Source organism: Triturus cristatus, chromosome 8 (genome assembly GCF_964204655.1).
Source record: "Triturus cristatus chromosome 8, aTriCri1.1, whole genome shotgun sequence".
Classification (NCBI taxonomy): domain Eukaryota; kingdom Metazoa; phylum Chordata; class Amphibia; order Caudata; family Salamandridae; genus Triturus; species Triturus cristatus.
This window is the reverse complement of record NC_140591.1, coordinates 875,217,971-875,235,863: the sequence shown is the minus strand read 5'-3', so window position 1 is coordinate 875,235,863 and position 17,893 is coordinate 875,217,971. Positions and strand designations below refer to the sequence as shown.

Here is a 17,893-nt window from a genome sequence, read left to right as displayed (position 1 = left end):
AGCAGACGCAGACCACATTGGACTGTCCCACCAGCCGGGTTTAGCAGTCGTACAAACATCCGAACATTACCCGTGCCCTCATCCATCCCTTACAGACTCTGGCCAGCTGGGGTCTGCCCCGCAGTGATCGCAGTCACCACCCACCAACACCAACACTTCCCTTCCCCTCAAGAACCCAAGACGATAGCCAGGAACGAGGCGACCAATCACTCTCGGGTCCGTAAATACCAAAAGAAAATTCGCCCATCGTTGCTGGCTCTATATTACGAGGCCGTGCCTGTTTACTGACAGTGTACTGTCTGAGAGAGCCTTGGACGAAACCGCTTAAATATTCAATCGGGACTTCAGCATTGTGTCTACTGCGCAAGGATTGGCTGAGGTGCCGAAAAATGCGCCAACCATATTTCCCCGTGCACATTTCCAGTTTCTCCCACTAGTAGAAAGTGTTCAACCTTAGGATTGGTTGTGAGGTTACCCGGAAGTGCTGAAATCACGGACAAATGACATCCGTTAAAAGACCTGCAACTGGCAACGGATCTTAGGCTGAGTTCACGGACGATTCCGTGTAAGTATCGGACGTTTTTCTGTACAGTTAATCGCTATAAGAAGTGGTTCTGAAACTGGGGTGTGGCCACTTCCCGGGGATTGAAGGGAATATGATTTGGCTAAGAACGGCCCAGGGAAACCAGCAATAGCTTAGTGAAAGGAATCCGGGCAGCCGGACCGCTGTAAGAAATGAATATCTCCATTCACTGGTGGTTTAAAGGAGTCCGTCAAGTGGAAGTTCTGATTAGGGCGGCGGTTCCTGCCACCGGTCTGTAGTGGATTTTATATGCCTCGCCCTTTGACGAGTGCCACGAACATGATTAGGGTAATGGGTGATCTGTGCGGATTGTGTTAGATTTGTGGCGGGTCAGGTTTCTAGTGACTGTCGGGAATATTTTAAGACCCCACTCCCCCCCCCCCCCCCCCCTTTTCCATGACATTCGGGAATAATTTAAGAATTCCTCTCCACCCCAATTGCCACCAGCTCATAATTTAAGACGAAAACTTCGATTTTTCTCTCCATGACTGTCGGGAATATTTTAAGAATCTCTCCACCCAATTGCCACTAGCTCACAACTTAAGACGAAGACTTCGCTTCTTACGTGGCGGGGACAGATTTCACTGAGTTCTTCTCGGTGGCCCCACCCATTGCCTGGATTGGCTCCCTTAAGCGGTGATTGGGTAAAGCCAGTCGTGCGTCACTCTGTGGACTTTAATGGCTGTTGGTCTACTGATGGCGGAAGGTTGGCCGTGCTATTCAGCGCAGCATGCGTTTGCGGTAACAACTGCCCAGTAGGTGTTGGGATGTGTACCCTGCATCGAAGGCATAGAGTGCAGATCGCGGTTTATTTCAAGTTGCGTCCGAGAGCAATATCTTGTCCGTAACGTGACGATCTCGGACCATGCAGCCTGACCGAGTTATGTTAGACGGCCCCTACAACCTACTTGACTTGTGTCCAGCAATCAGAGACGAGGCGGCCAGGTCATGGTCTCGTAGCGTTTGAGATAGGGTCACAAGGCGTCCCCGATCTGCCCGGACAGTCCGGGGGTTTGACCAGCTGCCCCGCCAGATTTCGTCATTTTTGTTCCATGTCCCGGTTGAGAGGCACTTATTGGGTGTTCTAAAGATGTGCTAGTTAGCAGCTGTTATAAGTAAAACATTTGATTAACGGGTATGATGCTGGTTTTTTTACATTTTATTTTCTTAGTGCTTCTGTGTTTCTATGTTATGTTATGTTATGTTACATACATTTGTAATGCGCACTGCTGCCCCAGCTAAGGGGCGTCCAGGCGCATGGCAGGTAAAAATGCAACACCACAGGAAACACAACAGAAAGGAGGAAAGTGAATTTATTAAAACAAAAAGGTTTTTAAGGCTTTACGAAAGACTAAAAGATCATCTAGCAGTCGCAACTCTACAGGAAGGGAGTTCCAGAGCTCGGCTGCTCTGACCCGGAAAGAACGGCCACCGACCCGACACAGCCTGTATCGGGGAATCACAGTGAGTGCATGACCCATGGATCTCAGGGGCCGAGTAGGCACATACCAAGACAAAAGGTCCGCAAGAATAGAGGGACCTACCCCCCTCAGAATCTTGAACGCCATACACAGCACTTTAAACTGAATTCTGGCCCTGATAGGCAGCCAGTGCAGTGATCTCAATGTGCTGGAGGCAGAACAAGTACGGGGTAGGCCAACAATAGCCCTCGCCGCAGCGTTCTGGACACGTTGGAAGCGGGAAACCTCAGCCACATTGGACCCTACCAGAAGAGAGCTGGCATAGTCCAGGCGAGATAACACTGTAGCCTGGACTATCAGCTGCCTGGTGCGATGGTCAAAGAACTTCAAAACAGGGCGAAGCGACCGTAAGATACCAAAGCAACAGGCCGCGATTTTCTTCGTATGGCCAACGTAGCTGAGGGAGGGATCCATCCATACTCCTAAGTTCTTTAATTCCGTGACCGGAAGGGGGGCCAGCCCCAGCTCCATAGGCCACCACCTGTCCCCCCATAGCTCCGATCTCTTACCTACGATCATGATCTCTGTTTTCTTGGCGTTGAGCTGGAGACAGTTGTTCTTCATCCAGCTCGCCACCGCCCTAAGTCCACTCTGAAACCTGGGGGCATCCCGGTCCGCATCCCCGCTGATCGTAACCGCTAGCTGAGTGTCGTCAGCATATGAGACCATAGTCATGCCCCATTGCTTGACGACCTCAGCCAGCGGTCTCACGTAGAGATTAAACAACGTGGGGCTCAGCGAGGATCCTTGCGGCACCCCCTGTTTCAAAGGATGGAATTGGGACTGGAACGGTGGGACGGCAACGCTAAAGAAACGATCGTCTAGAAAAGACCGGAACCACTGGAGGGCAGGTCCACCCAGCCCAATCTCCTCCAGGCGATGCAACAGGATAGGATGCGAAACAGTATCAAACGCGGCGCTCAAGTCCAATAAGACGAGCGCTGCTGTCTGTCCCGCATCCATCACCGTGCGAAGGTGTTCAGCCATGGAGAGGAGGGCGGTCTCCGTGCTGTGTCCAGCACGGAACCCATTCTGGGTGGGATCCAAGATGTTAGCATGGATAAGGTGAGCAGAAAGAACTTTGTTGACATGGGCCTCCAACACTTTGGTCGGCCACGGAAGTAAGGAGATGGGCCGGTAGTTTTCAGGTTTATCTGGATCCAGGGACGGCTTCTTCAAAATGGGAGAAACCACTGCCCGCTTCCAGCTAGCGGGTACCGTGCTTGATTCCAACGAGATGTTAATCAAGGAGTGAACCACGGCCCGTCCCACAAACGACTGCTCTCTAAAAAGAGTCGCTGTAAGCGGATCAGCGGGGGACCCTGATTTGACCTGCAGAGCCAGAAGGTCAAACCCCTCTGAAGTCAGCGGGGGCAGCACGTGCAAGGTGGAAACACCATAGATGTTGATCGGGGGCTCAACCGGAGGCCCTGTACAAGGGAACGTCCGATAGATGCTTTGGACCTGCCACCGTTGATGTAAAATCTGAGTCCTTCCTCTAATTTTGTAAAATGTTCCGGTTTTTGGTTCTCAAGGTCTGGTCATCCTAGTTTGAGAGGAAAAGCGTGGCATCTGCAGCTGTGAGTGTGTGCCAATTACCCATCACGATGGTAGAGTTGGTGTTACACCTGGGCTATTCAAAAATTGGGATGTATCGGTTTCAAGGTGGGGTGGGAGCAGGGCTGTGGCGTCAATTGTCAGTGGGATCTGCCAGCCTACAGAGCTATCTCTATGCTCAATGTAGAGTTATTGTGTAGGGTCCTGGCTTCCAGACTGTTGAGGGTGGTTGGTGCTCTGAGATCAGATGGGATTTATTCCCGGTCGCAGCACAATTTTTTAACATCTAGCTCCTCCAATGAGGAATATGTGCTGGAGGTTCTAGCTCTGAAGCGTGCATTCATCACAATCGGCTAGCAGTATATGTGAGCGATGGACTTTGAACCTACACTTATCCAATGGGTGCAACTGTAATACACAGATCAGGCGGCCAGAGCTGGGGTGTGGAATTCCTATAGCCCAAAGCATATTGTTTGGGGTCAAGGGCAACAAGATTTCATGAGTATTTTGTCCTTGGGACAAGTAGGCCCAATCCCCTGCAGCACAAACCCTTTAACTACCAGTTTATCATCCCGCATTATGGATCAGTAAAGGACACTGTCTGCAGTTAAGGTAATATTTTTGTCCATATGTTAATGCTGTTAAACTTGTATTTATGGTTCATTAATTCAAAGCCTTTATTATTAGTGTGAGCGGTCTAAGTACCTGTTGTAAGCCCCGACTGCACTACTGACAGTGGTTCCAGTATAAAAATGTACACACGTTTTCAAAGTTTGGCAATATGAGGCTATGTATAGTGGTCCCAGAATGCTCTCTGATTTGATGCAAATATTTGCAGAAGCTTGAAAGCAAGATTGATTCTTTGCTGTCAAAATAAAATGTTCATAACAAAACTGAAAGCAGGAAAAAAATAATTTAGTTAGACTACTGTAAAATTTCAGGTACCATTTTCTTTGCTGCATCTTTTAGTAACCTGTGTTGATAAATGCTAGTATTTCCCAAAAATATACATAATGGAAAATTATTGTAATCCGTTTCAAAGAGATTATGGGAAACAAAAATAAACCAGCATTGGCAAAGCCAGTAGGTCTGAAATTGGTGGTCAGCTTTTTAGTTTTATCAATGTGTCTTATTTTGGCGTGGTTTTTGTAAAACTTTATTGGTGTGGGAGCTGCCGGCCCTCACCATTATAACCAACATTGGCAAAAGTTGTTTTTGTTCTAAAAAAGCGCACACTGCCACAGTAGTTACTAGCACTGAACAAAACTACTTAGTGTGCCGATATGCTCCTTGTGAAAGAGCAGAATGTGGTTACTCACAGTGAAGCCAACCGATACAGAGGGAGAAAGAAAGACAGAAATAATTTTAACAAACACAAAAGGTAATGGTCAACAACGCCAGACCAAATTAGGGGCCCAATTATTAAAGAAAGTCTCCAATTTCACCCATGGTATATGTTCTTACATTAAGTGCAGCTTTACGGAGTTTGTGAATTCCCAGGAATTTACAGAAGTGGGACAAGAAATAGTACACCTAGAAAATATTAAACTGTATTTTAGCATGAGCAAATGCTCATTCGAGTGTTTGCAAGTTCATTTTCCCTTCAACCACTCTGGAAGAAGGTTTACATCTGCCATTGTCGAGAGTAAATTTCCAACATTTCTTAGTATGGGCAAAGATTAGAGTTGTTAAACCCTTAAAACATGCAAGACAGTAGGTTTGCACAGACTCAAAAGGGCATTCTAACCCTGGAACTATTGCTTACCACTACCTTCAGCCCCAGTATATAGATCTGCAGATACGTGGCAACATAAGAGGATTAAAAGTATTCAAACACTACAATGGTATGATATCCCTGGCATAATCAGAGAGGTTATGTTCGAGCTCTTATGGGATTTCTGCCATAATTTGTCGCCGCACTACATGGCACCAAAGGGACAAGTGGTTTCTGTTACAGGACAAGTAGATTTATGAAACCACCTACCCCATGGACAAGTAGATATTTGATTAAATTCCACACCCCTGCCGAGTGCGCACAGGAGACAAGGTCTCACACCTATAGAGACTGGGCAGAGGTGCCAGACAGGTTTGCCACTTTGCCCTACTACCAGCGCCTTATAGCAGGTGTTTGGGTCGGTATAGTTAGGAATGCTAAGAAAATATTAGTTTACTTTAAAAAAAATGTCCTGGAAAGTCACTGAAAAAAGGGTAAAGTGATGATATAGCCGGGTAGGGTAATAATGTCTTGCTTTAGATAAAAGAAGCTCACACGTTCACTGGAAAGACAAATAAAGTAGTGTTATAGTTTGGGTGAAAATGTCATTTAAAATGTAACCTTTCTAAACTCAAATGCTGAAAATCACCAGCTATAGTTTACTTAAGCAACTAACTTGCATCCTCACCATACACTGCTTATGATCTCACATATTACATCACTCATGACTTGTTCTGTAACATCATTTATAACATAACTGACATCTGAAGTGATGTCATTGATGACCTCACTATGCACGGTGAGAGCGCAAGTAAGTTACATCCGTAAACTGTAATTGGTTACATTTCCATAATAAGAGCTTCTTACAACCATACATCATTCACTGCACTCCAAATCACTCACTCATGCTTTTGACCCGTTCAGGTAGTTTGTGTTAATATTTTTCTGTTACTCTTCACTTTTTGATTCGCAACAAAAGTTGTACAGATCTTTCTGCCCCAGAAGCTATCTGTATAACCACACGTTCACAATGGCATACCAGAGAATAGCTTATGGGACTTTAACCTCTTTTCCAAAATATGAGACCTTTATTAGTGATCAACTTATACTTTCTGTTCACCCACAGTATATCTGTTTCATTAATAAACCTCAGAGCTTCTTTTTTTTGTCCTTTCCTTTTACTAGTCACAAATGTGAGGACTGTTTAATGAACCCAGTATATGTGAATATTCTTGTGCTTGTTCCATAATACTAGTGTTTCCTTGAGGTGGTGGGCCTTTGGCTTTAAGGGTTAGCGTGTTCTTGTAAGAAAATCTGTTGCGGCCTGTGAGTGGGTGGATATTGCAGATTTGTTGTGTTTGAAAAGATGGGTGGCAGGGTATGTGTGGCTGATAGTGGGCCATTCTGGAAAGGCGAGCTTGGCCTTAGAGTTGTGCCATAAGCTTGACAACGTTGAACTTACTGTCCCGTGACAGTCCCCACTATCAAGTTAACAGTCCCCACAGGGGTTCATTAGCCCCTCTCCCCATTTTGACAGTACAATGGTCGCTGATTTGAAGTAAGGTAACATCATACAGCCTGCCCCAGCCCTCACAACCATGCACAGGCAAGTGCTTCTCAGTAAATGGTAATCTAATACCATTGTCCCTTTTGTGTTTCTGCAGTACAATATGTGCGGTGCACCTCGACCTTCTTTAGTGCTGCAGCATCTTGGAGTGTTATCACTTTTTACTCTTTAATTTAGAATTCTAAAATGGCCATTCGCCATGTAAGAAATTCAAGTTAAAAATTGCTGCTGTGCATTATGATGCAGGCACACCTGTGCATCGCAACATACTTGTGTGCATGTTCTACAAATCACACGCATATGTATCAGTGTTTATGTTGGATTTAAAAAATAAAAAACCCATCACAAGGAGACATGCGTTGACTTGAGCTTTCACCTACTTTGCTAATCGACTCATTGGCAACGTCGCTAGCTCAGCCATTTAGAACAGACACCCATTGACAAAGGCAGTTGGCAGTGCTTAATTTGTAAAATAAGTGCCAGGGCTCTCGTCAGGAGGCCACTACAGCTTGCACCACACATTTTGCTAATGGTAGTAACAACGCAACTACTAACCATCACACTCCTGCAAGTATGACAGTTCAGACTATTTTAATTGCCCAAAGCTATAAGAATGGTTTGGACAGCTGGCAATAGTCACTATTAATGTATATTGAATAAATAATTAACTGTTGTTGTGGTCATCTTTAGGTGAGCAAGAGAGCGCTACCTTGTGGCAGTCTGTCACACGCACCAGGGGTTGACAATTAAGGTGCCGAGCACCGGAAACCGTTGGCTCAAATTATTCCCTGGGAGTAGGCTTGCTTTCTTGTTTTAACAAATGCAGCATTCATGCATTAGATCAAAAACCCATGGTAGGGAACCAGCTGGAGCACACAGGGAGGGTTGTAGTTGTAAAGTGATTCCTAGTGCAGATCAGTACAAGCACTGAAGTGGATGCGGATGGATTCACTAGAGCCACCTATGATTATGTGAGAGATCAGTACTCCACTGGGCTGAGCCAAGACATGATTAAGTACTTGAGCCAATGGCGAGGCTGGTCAAAGAAAGCCAGTGGTTGTAAAGGGAAACCCAATTCCCAAGCTGTTTGTTAGCAGTGGGTCTGTTTGACTGCTGTGCTTTCAAAACCTGTTGAGATGTTCTTGTAGGATCTTTAAGAGAGGAAAGAGTTTGGTGGGATAGGTATACTCTGTATTGGTACTATTATTATTAGGGTGCAAATGAGTACCACAGCCTGTTGTGTATTGCCTGCCTGGTGGGTTAGCATGGTTGAATGGTGTCTAGGTGAGACATAGGATAGGAGACCGATTGGAGACTGTTACAGTAGTGCAACATGCTTAAGAGGAACAACTTCATCAAGGTTTGAGGAAAGTCAATAATGAGCGTTGATCTTACAGATGTTAAGTAAAATCAGATGGTGGTAATAGTTGAGCTGGTAGGAAAAGAATTGCTCGACTGCCGAACTGAACTTTAAGAATAGATTGTCGGGGCAGTGGAAGAGGGGCATGAGTGGCAAGAATGTTACTAGCTCTCATAGTTGACACATTTATATTACTCTGTAGTAAGGTAAAATTACTTTAACAAAACGTGGTAAGGGACATGATCATCCAGTGCAGTGGTTCCCAAACTTTTGACTTCTGAGGACCCCCAGTGACTCGCCACTGGAAGGCGGGGACCCCCAGCAATTTGTATGATTTAAATTTCAAACATTAAAAGAGTAATTTGAAGGAAAAAAAACACACATGTGCACCGGAAACAAATACTCTAATTACTAAGGATTTTAGTATTTTATATTGAAAGAGTTTGCAAAAAAAGGGAATATGTAATGGGAAGGTTGGTGCTGCATCTCTGTGATTAACTTTTACATAGTTAGTTTTATTTCACAGTACAAGGCCCCCAAAGTGAGTGGAAACCCAAAGCAGCCCTGGCAAGTGTTTTCAGACCAGTCCCCATACAGTGCACGCTAAGTGCAGTGAGTGGCCTCTCCCCCCAAGAAAAGTTAGGAATCAATGGTGCATTCTACAACACATTTATCCTTATATATTGAATTGTATTAGCTTTTAAAGATTAGTAAATGATGACCTTAATATGCACCAGGATACAACAGTCTTTGTTGGGGTTTTTCAATGATTCCCTTATTGTCACCCTTCAACAGTGCCTCTCATCTCCCCATAGCACATCTGTCACATTTATTTCATTTGTTTTTATAGCATCTCTCATACCATTGTAGGATGCCAGAGCACTTTACATCACACACATATAGAGACAATGAATCATATGTGTAAATCAGTGTAGAGAAAATGTTACATAAGGCAAAGGGGACTACAAGGTGTAGGATTCACATGTCCTTCATACTGGTAGGCATTTTTAAAGAGTGCTTGTCTGGAAAAGCACAAACTCAGGATTCAGAACATAACACAGTGCTTAGCATCGACTTTAACAATAAAAATGTATTTCCACACAAATAAACCCGTTTAGCAGCATCAGGATAATGAAAGACTGAGAAATACATAAGTTACTAACTTGTACCTTGCAATGTGTAAGCAGCTCTTTTATGACAGTTTATACGTCACTGTGCTAGATTATGATTGTCTCTTATGAGCTGCAGAGAAACAAAAGTATCTCTGTGACAAAAGCAGTCTTATGCAGATAAAATACTGTTTTTAAAATGCATGATGTGCGTTCTTTGCAACAGGCATATTAACCCTCTCTGCTACATTAGATAAGTGAAACCTGCCACTGGACAAAACTTTCATCTCTCTCCAGCAGGTACATTAATCACTGGTGTTATCTTGACACTTTTATTGTTGCTCGAACTGCTAATTCTACAAGGAACTTGGCAGTGCTTTTAAAACTGCTGCCTAGGGACCCCCTGGGCATGTGTCACGGACCCCTGGGGGTCCACGGACCCCAGTTTGGGAAACACTGATCCAGTGCAATTAACATTTGTGGTCAACCCCTTCGCCGCCAGGCCTTTTCCCCCTCCTGTGCCACGCCCTTTTTTGGCTATTTGGGGTAGTGCGCGCTGAGGCCCCTGTAACTTTTTGACAACATAAGGTATCCACGCCAAATTTGCGTCCTTTTCTTCCAACATCATGGGAATTCTGAAGGTACTCAGGGTTTGTGGATTCCCCTGGAGGGGTCACAGAAATGAGCCAAAATACAGCAAAATTTAGGTTTTTTTGGGGGGGAAAATGGGAAAAACGGGCTGCAAATGAAAGCATCTGGGTTCTTCCCTGAAAATTTTATCAAAAAAGGGTTTGTGGGGCTGAAATCACAATTTTCCCAGCTTTTAGGGGATACCAAACTTTTGTCAGAAACCTAAAATGTTTTACAGTTTTTGCATTTTTCTGGGACATAGCCTATTTTTGTTATTTTTTGTGCTTTAAACCTCCTTCCAGTTAATGGTAGAAATGGGTACAAAAGCAATAATGGATCCTGGAAAGCTATACATTTTAGAGAAGTAGACAAAATCCTGAATTCAGCAAGGGGTCATTTGTGTAGATCCATCAAGGTTTCTTTATAGAAACTAACAGTTAAATATAGGATAAATTGAAAATTTGTTGAAAAAAAGCGCCTTTTGTGTCAACGTTTTCACCTGTAACTTCTTCTAATTTTGACAGCTCTTTGAAAGCATTATACCGTTACATCCGCTGGACATTACTGGTTGTGGGGATATATAGGACTTGTAGGTTCACCAAGAACCCGACGAACCCAGAGCCAAAAACTGAGCAGCAACTTGCAATGGTTTTTTATTATGTACCGGGTATATAGTAATTATTCTGTAAAAATGTGTACATGGAAAAATCGGTATGAAAGACACCTATGTATTTCTGAAATGGGAACAAAATATAGAGTTTAGAAACAGTAGATATTTGCACATTTCCGAAATTGGGATACTCGTACTAGCATGAGAATTATCAGTCATTTTTTAGAATGACTTCTTTTTTACACAATGTCTTTCATTTGGAAGGCAGAAATGCATCGAAAGTCAATAGGTAATAACAGTTCCTTTACAAATCTGAATTACCCTAAGTCTCCCGATAAAAATGGTACCTCACTTGTAGGGGTAGGCATAGTGCCCACGACAGGAAATGGTTCAAAACCCAACGTGAACACACCACATTTTCACAATGCAAAATTACCCTTTTTAGCAAAGTGCCTAGCTGTAGTTTTTTAACCCTAGCTCTGCCGGCACCTAGGGAAACCTAGCAAACCTATACATTTTTCAAAAACTAGACACCTAGGGGAGTCCAGGATGGGGTGACTTGACTGCCCCCCACCAGGTTCTGTTACCCAGAATCCCTTGCACACCTAAAAAATTGCCAAAAAAAACACCGTTTCCCCCCATTTCTCTGGTGGAAAGTTCTGGAATCTGCGTGGATCCACAAATTTCCACCCACCCCGCGTTCCCCAAAGTCTTCCGAGAAAAATGGTACATCACTTGTGTGGGTGAGCCTAGTGCCCGCGACAGGAAACGGCGCAAAACGTAACGTGGACCACCTCAATTTTGTAGCGAAAAATGACCCTTTTTAGGCAAAGTGCCTAGCTGTAGTTTTTGAACCATAGCTCTGCCGGCACCTAGGGAAACCTAGCAAACCTATACATTTTTAGGTCTCGCTCTCGAGACCTATTGTCGCCGAGATGCCTCTCAAAGGAGGCAGACCGGGGCACGCGCAGCGATAGCGATTGGGCTCGGGGTCTGTGGACGCGCTTTTGAGACGCGCAGACGCCCACTGCATCCGCGGCTGCCTAACGCGCGCGCACACACCTCGCCACTGCCGCCGCCCCCGCTGTACAACAAGCATTGGCAAAGCCAATAGGTCTCGCCTTTTTTCATTCTGTTTTCTACTGATCTTGTGCAAAATATTTTAATAGCTGAAAGCACCCGTTAATAAAATTCAAGTCATCTTTACATAGTTTTGAATGTGCAATAAAACTTGTAGTACAACGGATTCTCTACTCAGAAGACGCCTCACAAAAGGTAACTTTGCACGAGGCAACGAGTGCTGGTATCACATCTGGTACAGAGGCTCAAATTTCTCGCTCAATCCAACCAAAACGTTTACCATACAAACACCGTGAAGATCTGTTGTGGCGAGGAGGGATGCAAGAGAAGCAGATGCAGAGCACTCTCTTTAATGTGCCTCCTACCCACATAAATATCTTATATTGCATATGCACACTTGCGTTTCTGTTAACCATAAAAAGCAGACTGAGGAATAAATGTCTGGTGCCAAAAGCTCATGACTGAGTGGGAGGCAAGTGTAGGTATTAGAAAATGTTTATTGGTTTTTTAAGTTAAAAAAAAAAACGGTATCGGTCTCCTTTTCGGCCAGAAGGGGGGGGGGGGGCAGCAAGGGACACAGCTCTGCCCTTCCATGCATCTATAACCGGTGTCCCTGAATGATACAAACCACACCTTTGCTGTATAACCGGGACTGTAGTTCAAATAATACACCAGCGCTCACCTGTCAGGCGAATTTTGATGCTGGACCCGTTCCTTCTTGTCCTTGGATTCGACATCCCTCGCGTCTCCGCAAAACAGACAAAAACGACGTATAAAAAGACCCAAAACATATCAAATTCAGCCTGCACCCCGGGTGGGGCGCTGACCAGGGATTGCTGTCCGGCCCTACAGCAGAGCCGCGGATCAGGAAATAAAGGGGGTCACCGCACCCACAACATGTCCGGCCCGGGGCCGACGCGCCCCAGCCTTTGCCGCCGCCTCCAGCCAGCTGCGCTCGCGACACCTCCCCTCCTTCCTCAACAGCGGCGCGCACGTTCCCGCGATCCTGTACAAAACGAGTGGCCGCGCACGTCCTGCACTGTAATCTGCTGCGCGCACCTGAACCAACAAGTAGCGCGCTTGTCTCATGCTCCACCCTCCTTCCGTAGCCTGCAGGAGTCTCTAATGCACTAAGCCCTGTCCCTTCGGCGGCCATGTTAAGAGCAGGCATTTCTCTGCTCGTTTTATACCAATTCCATGCTAGCCAGAAAATGGATCAAACAGCCTTCATAACTTACGGAACTCTTGGTCTCTTAATGTCCTCATTTTGATAAGACACCTACCGCCGAGCTGCTAATACAGTTGTTTTCTTTGGCACACCTTTTCACGTGCGACATTTTCATTTTCCTTTGCAAAAATATTACAGACATAAAAGAAGGCCTTTGACACCAAACTCTTCTGGAAAACAGGCTAGGTTGGTTGTGAGCAAATGTGAAACCCACGCTCTGATGACTGTGAAACAGTGACAAAGCCGGTGGGTCCGGCAGTACGTATGGATGTGATGTGGTGTTGGCATTGTGCCATATGGTTGTTAACCAGATGTGGTGTTACTCTTCGAGCTGCCGACTTTGAAACAGGAGAGCCAAGTCCGAGGCTCGGCGTCGCACCACAGCCTGTGATCTTGGGCAAATCATTTAATCCCTTGGGGTCTGACATTGTGTACTATAACTTCTGCTTCTATAAAACGGTCCAATACTTGTCTAGTTCGTGCTATATAATACCAGTGTAATTTGTAAAAAGTAAAAAAAAAATACATGCCAGGGCTCTCGTTTTTGGACACTGCAGCTTGCACTATTCATTGCGGCTGTCAATGAAAATACCAACTCAACTACTAACCATCACACTATTAAAGAAAGAACAAACGGCAGACCAAGGTCAAGCACATCCAGTCCGTATGTACAGTCAAGTCAGAAGGTGGTGCAGTCACTTCCCACACCCGCCGTCCAGGGGTGTCAATAGTAGCCAAATTCACGAGAGGAAATGCAAGGTGCACTCGTTGCGAAGTCAATACACAAACGTCAAGATTTGTTCCAGAGTTACTTCCTTTTTATTCAGTACATCTTTTAAAACTGGCACACAGCCAACACGTTTTGTTCCCGATTCTTGCCAGAGGGAACTTCGTCATGGCTGCAGGGCTCCTATATGTTCAGCTGGTCAAGTAACAGAACAAGCATTTGCAATGCAATAGGTCTCGCAGTTACGTGAGTTTAAGCTATTGGCATTGTAAATTACAATGCCTTTTATTTAGAAAAGAAAACAAAAATAAAAGGCATTTTTATTTGCAATGCCAATAGCTCAAACTCGCGTCAATGCGAGACCTATTGCATTGTAAATGCTTGTTTAAAACTAGACACCCAGGGGAATCCAGGATGGGGTGACTTGACTGCCTCCCACCAGGTTCTATTACCCAGAATCCCTTGTAAACCTAAAAAATGGCAAAAAAACACATTTTCTCCACATTTCTCTGGTGGAAAGTTCTGGAATCTGCGTGGATCCACAAATTTCCACCCACCCCGCGTTCCCCAAAGTCTTCCGAGACAAATGGTACCTCACTTGTGTGGGTCGGCCTAGTGCCCGCGACACGAAACGGCGCAGAACGCAACGTGGACACACCTCAATTTCACTGTGAAAAATGACCCTTTTTTGGCAAAGTGCCCAGCTGTAGTTTTTGAGCCATAGCTCTGCCGGCACCTAGGGAAACCTAGCAAACCTATACATTTTTGAAAACTAGACACCAGGGGGATTCCAGGGAGGTATGGCTTGCGTGGATCCCCCAACGTTTTCCTTACCCAGAATGCTCTGCAAACCTCCAATTTAGCTGAAAAAACCACATTTTCCACACATTTTTGTGTGGGAAAGTTGTGGCATCACCGGGCTGACACAAATTTCCTACCACCCAGCGTTCCCCCGGGTCTCCCGATAAAAACGATGCCTCACTCGTATGGGAGGCCCAAGTACCCGCGACAGGCAAGGGCCCAAAACGTATTAAGGCAACATGAAAATTGCCTACCTCAAAACGTCCTGGTTTTGCAAGGGGGGTCACCTGGGTTTTTGGCCCGGTGCTCGGCGGCCACCTAGGGGAACCTACCAAACCCACACATTTCTGAAAACTAGACACCCGGGGGATTCCAGGGAGGTATGGCTTGTGTGGATCCCCTAACGTTTCCTTACCCAGAATGCCCTGCAAACCTCAAATCTAGCTGAAAAATTCACCTTTTTTCACACATTTTTGTGTGGGAAAGTTGTGGCATCACCGAGCTGACAAATTTCCGACCACCCAGCGTTCCCCCGGGTTTCCTGATAAAAACGGTGCCTTACTCGTGTGGGAGGCCTAAGGACCCGCCACGGGCAAGGGCCCAAAACTTAGTGAGGCGCACTACGTTTAGGACCCTTGCCTGTTGAGGCGCACTACGTTTTGGACCCTTGCCTGTCGCGGGTACTTGGGCCTCCCACACGAGTGAGGCACCGTTTTTATCAGGAGAGCCGGGGGAACGCTGGGTGGTAGGAAATTTGTGTCAGCCCCGTGATGCCACAACTTTCCCACACACAAATGTGTGAAAAAGGTGATTTTTTTTTTTCCAGCTAAATTTGAGGTTTGCAGGGCATTCTGGGTAAGGAAACGTTGGGGGATCCACGCAAGCCATACCTCCCTGGAATCCCCCGGGTGTCCAGTTTTCAGAAATGTGTGGGTTTGGTAGGTTTCCCTAGATGGCTGCCAAGCCCGGGGCCAAAAACTCATGGGACCCCCTTTGCAAAACCAGGTTGTTTTGTGATAGGTAATTTTGATGTCTCCTCAATAGGTTTTGGGCCCTTGCCTGACGCGGGCACTAGGCCTACCCACGCAAGTGAGGTACCATTTTTCTCTGAAGACTTTGGGGAACGCAGGGTGGGTGGAATTTTGTGGACCCACGCAGATTCCAGAACTTTCCACCACAGAAATGTGAGGAAAATGTGTTATTTTGGACACATTTTTAGGTTTGCAATGGATTCTGGGTAACAGAACCTGGTGAGATCCAAGGGGCCGCTCCCCCCTTCCTGGTGTCAAGTGGGTGGATCCCTGCTTGGGGGATCGCCCTCCTGTGGCGATCCCCAAGCAGGGATCCACTGGGGAGGGGTACCATTGGAAAGGGGAGATTCTCCCCTTTCCAACGATACCTCTCCAGTCTTTCTACGTGCTCAGGGGGCTGAGATAGCCCCCTGAGCACGTACAAAGTGAAACTGAAATGAGCCTCTTGGCTCATTTCAGTTTCAGAGCGACGTGCGCGCCGATCGTCATTACACTGAAAGCAGGGGGGGGGGGGGGGTCTCGGGAGCTGGGGAAGCTCTTCCCCCAGATCCCGAGGCTATTTTCAGTAAAAGGGAATCCCTCTGGTGCCCGCACCAGAGGGATACCCCAGGGAATGACTCATGACGAGCTGGACTCGTCATGGGCACAGCGCGACTGTGCTCCATGACGAGTCCAGTTCGTCATGGGCACAGAAGGGGTTAAAACTGTTTCCATGCTGAAGTTGGAAATGTTCAAGCGGGGGGTGCAGAAAAATTGCAAAAAAGATTGAAAAGTATTGGTGTTCTGAAAAATATGCACCCATAATGCAGGTGTAGAGTGAGTGTTGTAGAGGAGAAATTTGGGCCTTGCCCCTTTTGGAAATGCGGGCAATTTAGGCTAGTCCATTAAAACAAAGTATGTTTTTTTAGGTTTGTGTTTTTTGTTGTTGTTGTTTTTTTGTTAAACATTTGTAGTCACATAAGCCACATTTCCAGTTTTGGCTCTTCTTGGCTTGGGGCAATTAAGTTCTAGTCTGTAACCATTTGCAACAAGGCAACTTCTGTTGTAGACTTAAGGATTTAGGATGGATAACATTATTTGGTTGTTAGCGGGGATTTGACAGTGAGAAAACAAAGTAGACTCTGATTTGCATTAATGTGTAGAGGAAGGAGCACAGGATGAAACGTTTGGAGGTGCAGGGGAAGGCGGATGGTTAAATGGCAGCAGACTGGACTTCGAGTTTATTTTTTTTTATTTTTGGGATGATCATTGTGTTCTTTGTTTTCAATCCCCAGAACTACTGGTATAATGTATATTGTTTCGTATTACAGAAGATACATAAATGGAATGAGCTTCTAGGTAAGAAGCTAACCGTAGAATCCTCACTCCTCTATTGCCAATAGTTGCCTTGGTTATTCTCACAATGTTGTGATCACCATTAGGGGACTACAAGCTTGAGTAAGGAGAAATTATGGCTTTGTTGGGAAGTTGTGGGGACGTTTTAAAGCAGACTACACTTTTGTCAAAGTAGTGCATTTGGTAAAAGCCCGGAGATGTTGCATAGTTTTTGATAGAGAGATAATGGATTAATCTGAAGATTAGTCTCAACGATTTGGAGAATCCGGAGAGAAGGCAGAGCAGGTGTTAGGAAGCAAGACCCATCTTCTTAGTCGACAGCTTCTTGTACTGTTTTGAAGCTTTGATGGTATTGCCTACAATCTTCTGTCCCTGTTTTTTCAGAGTGGTGGCATTAAAGGGCTGCATTGAATGCTTTGTAACAATAGCTGGATTGATTGTTTGAAGAAGATTCTTTGATTACCACATTTGTGATAAGCAAAGTCTTCTGAAATGAATGTTAATGGTGCTGCTTCTGCTCTAAGTTGGGGAGCACAATGAGATATTTCAACATCCTTTTAAAAAAATTGAGCTCTCCAACTCCCCACAAACCTAAAGGCTTACTTGGTAACATTTGGAATAACTGTTTATGAATGTGTGCATTCTATTATACACTCACAAAATAACCATATTATCGTACTCTGGCATAAATCTGCAAGTTTAAAGCAGGCAGTCCATTGCTTTCAACCAAGGCGAGGTGGAATGAACTATAACATTTTTATATTGTCGCATTTGCCATCTGATCAAAGACAGAGGTTAAGTGTCAGTTTTACTTTTTTCACAAATTGTTGCTTATTTTATCCTGGAAAATCGTGTTTGCTTTCTTTTCACTTATTACAGTTGGGAGTTTTTGTTAAGTGAGCGGTCTGACATTCATTGTTGAACAAAAGGCTATTGGATATCATTTTGTTTCTAACACAACAATTAAACAGCTTGTAATTGTCTACTACAAGTATTTCACAATATATAAAGTTTTTTTGGGGGGGGAATTCAGAAGTATGGTGCAAAGCGATTTTAAATAGGAGCAAAACAAATCGGAAC

At 45.1% G+C, this 17,893-nt stretch overlaps 1 protein-coding gene across 1 annotated transcript in view; it reads left to right on the top strand.

The window, feature by feature from the left end:
- Nucleotides 1-445: 445 nt before the first annotated feature.
- Nucleotides 446-17,893, top strand: part of TFG (trafficking from ER to golgi regulator) — a 154,901-nt gene continuing 137,453 nt past the window's right edge. The window contains exon 1 of the mRNA XM_085622404.1: nucleotides 446-565. The gene's annotated coding sequence lies outside the window, so the exon portion shown is untranslated. The remainder of the gene's footprint in view (nucleotides 566-17,893) is intronic.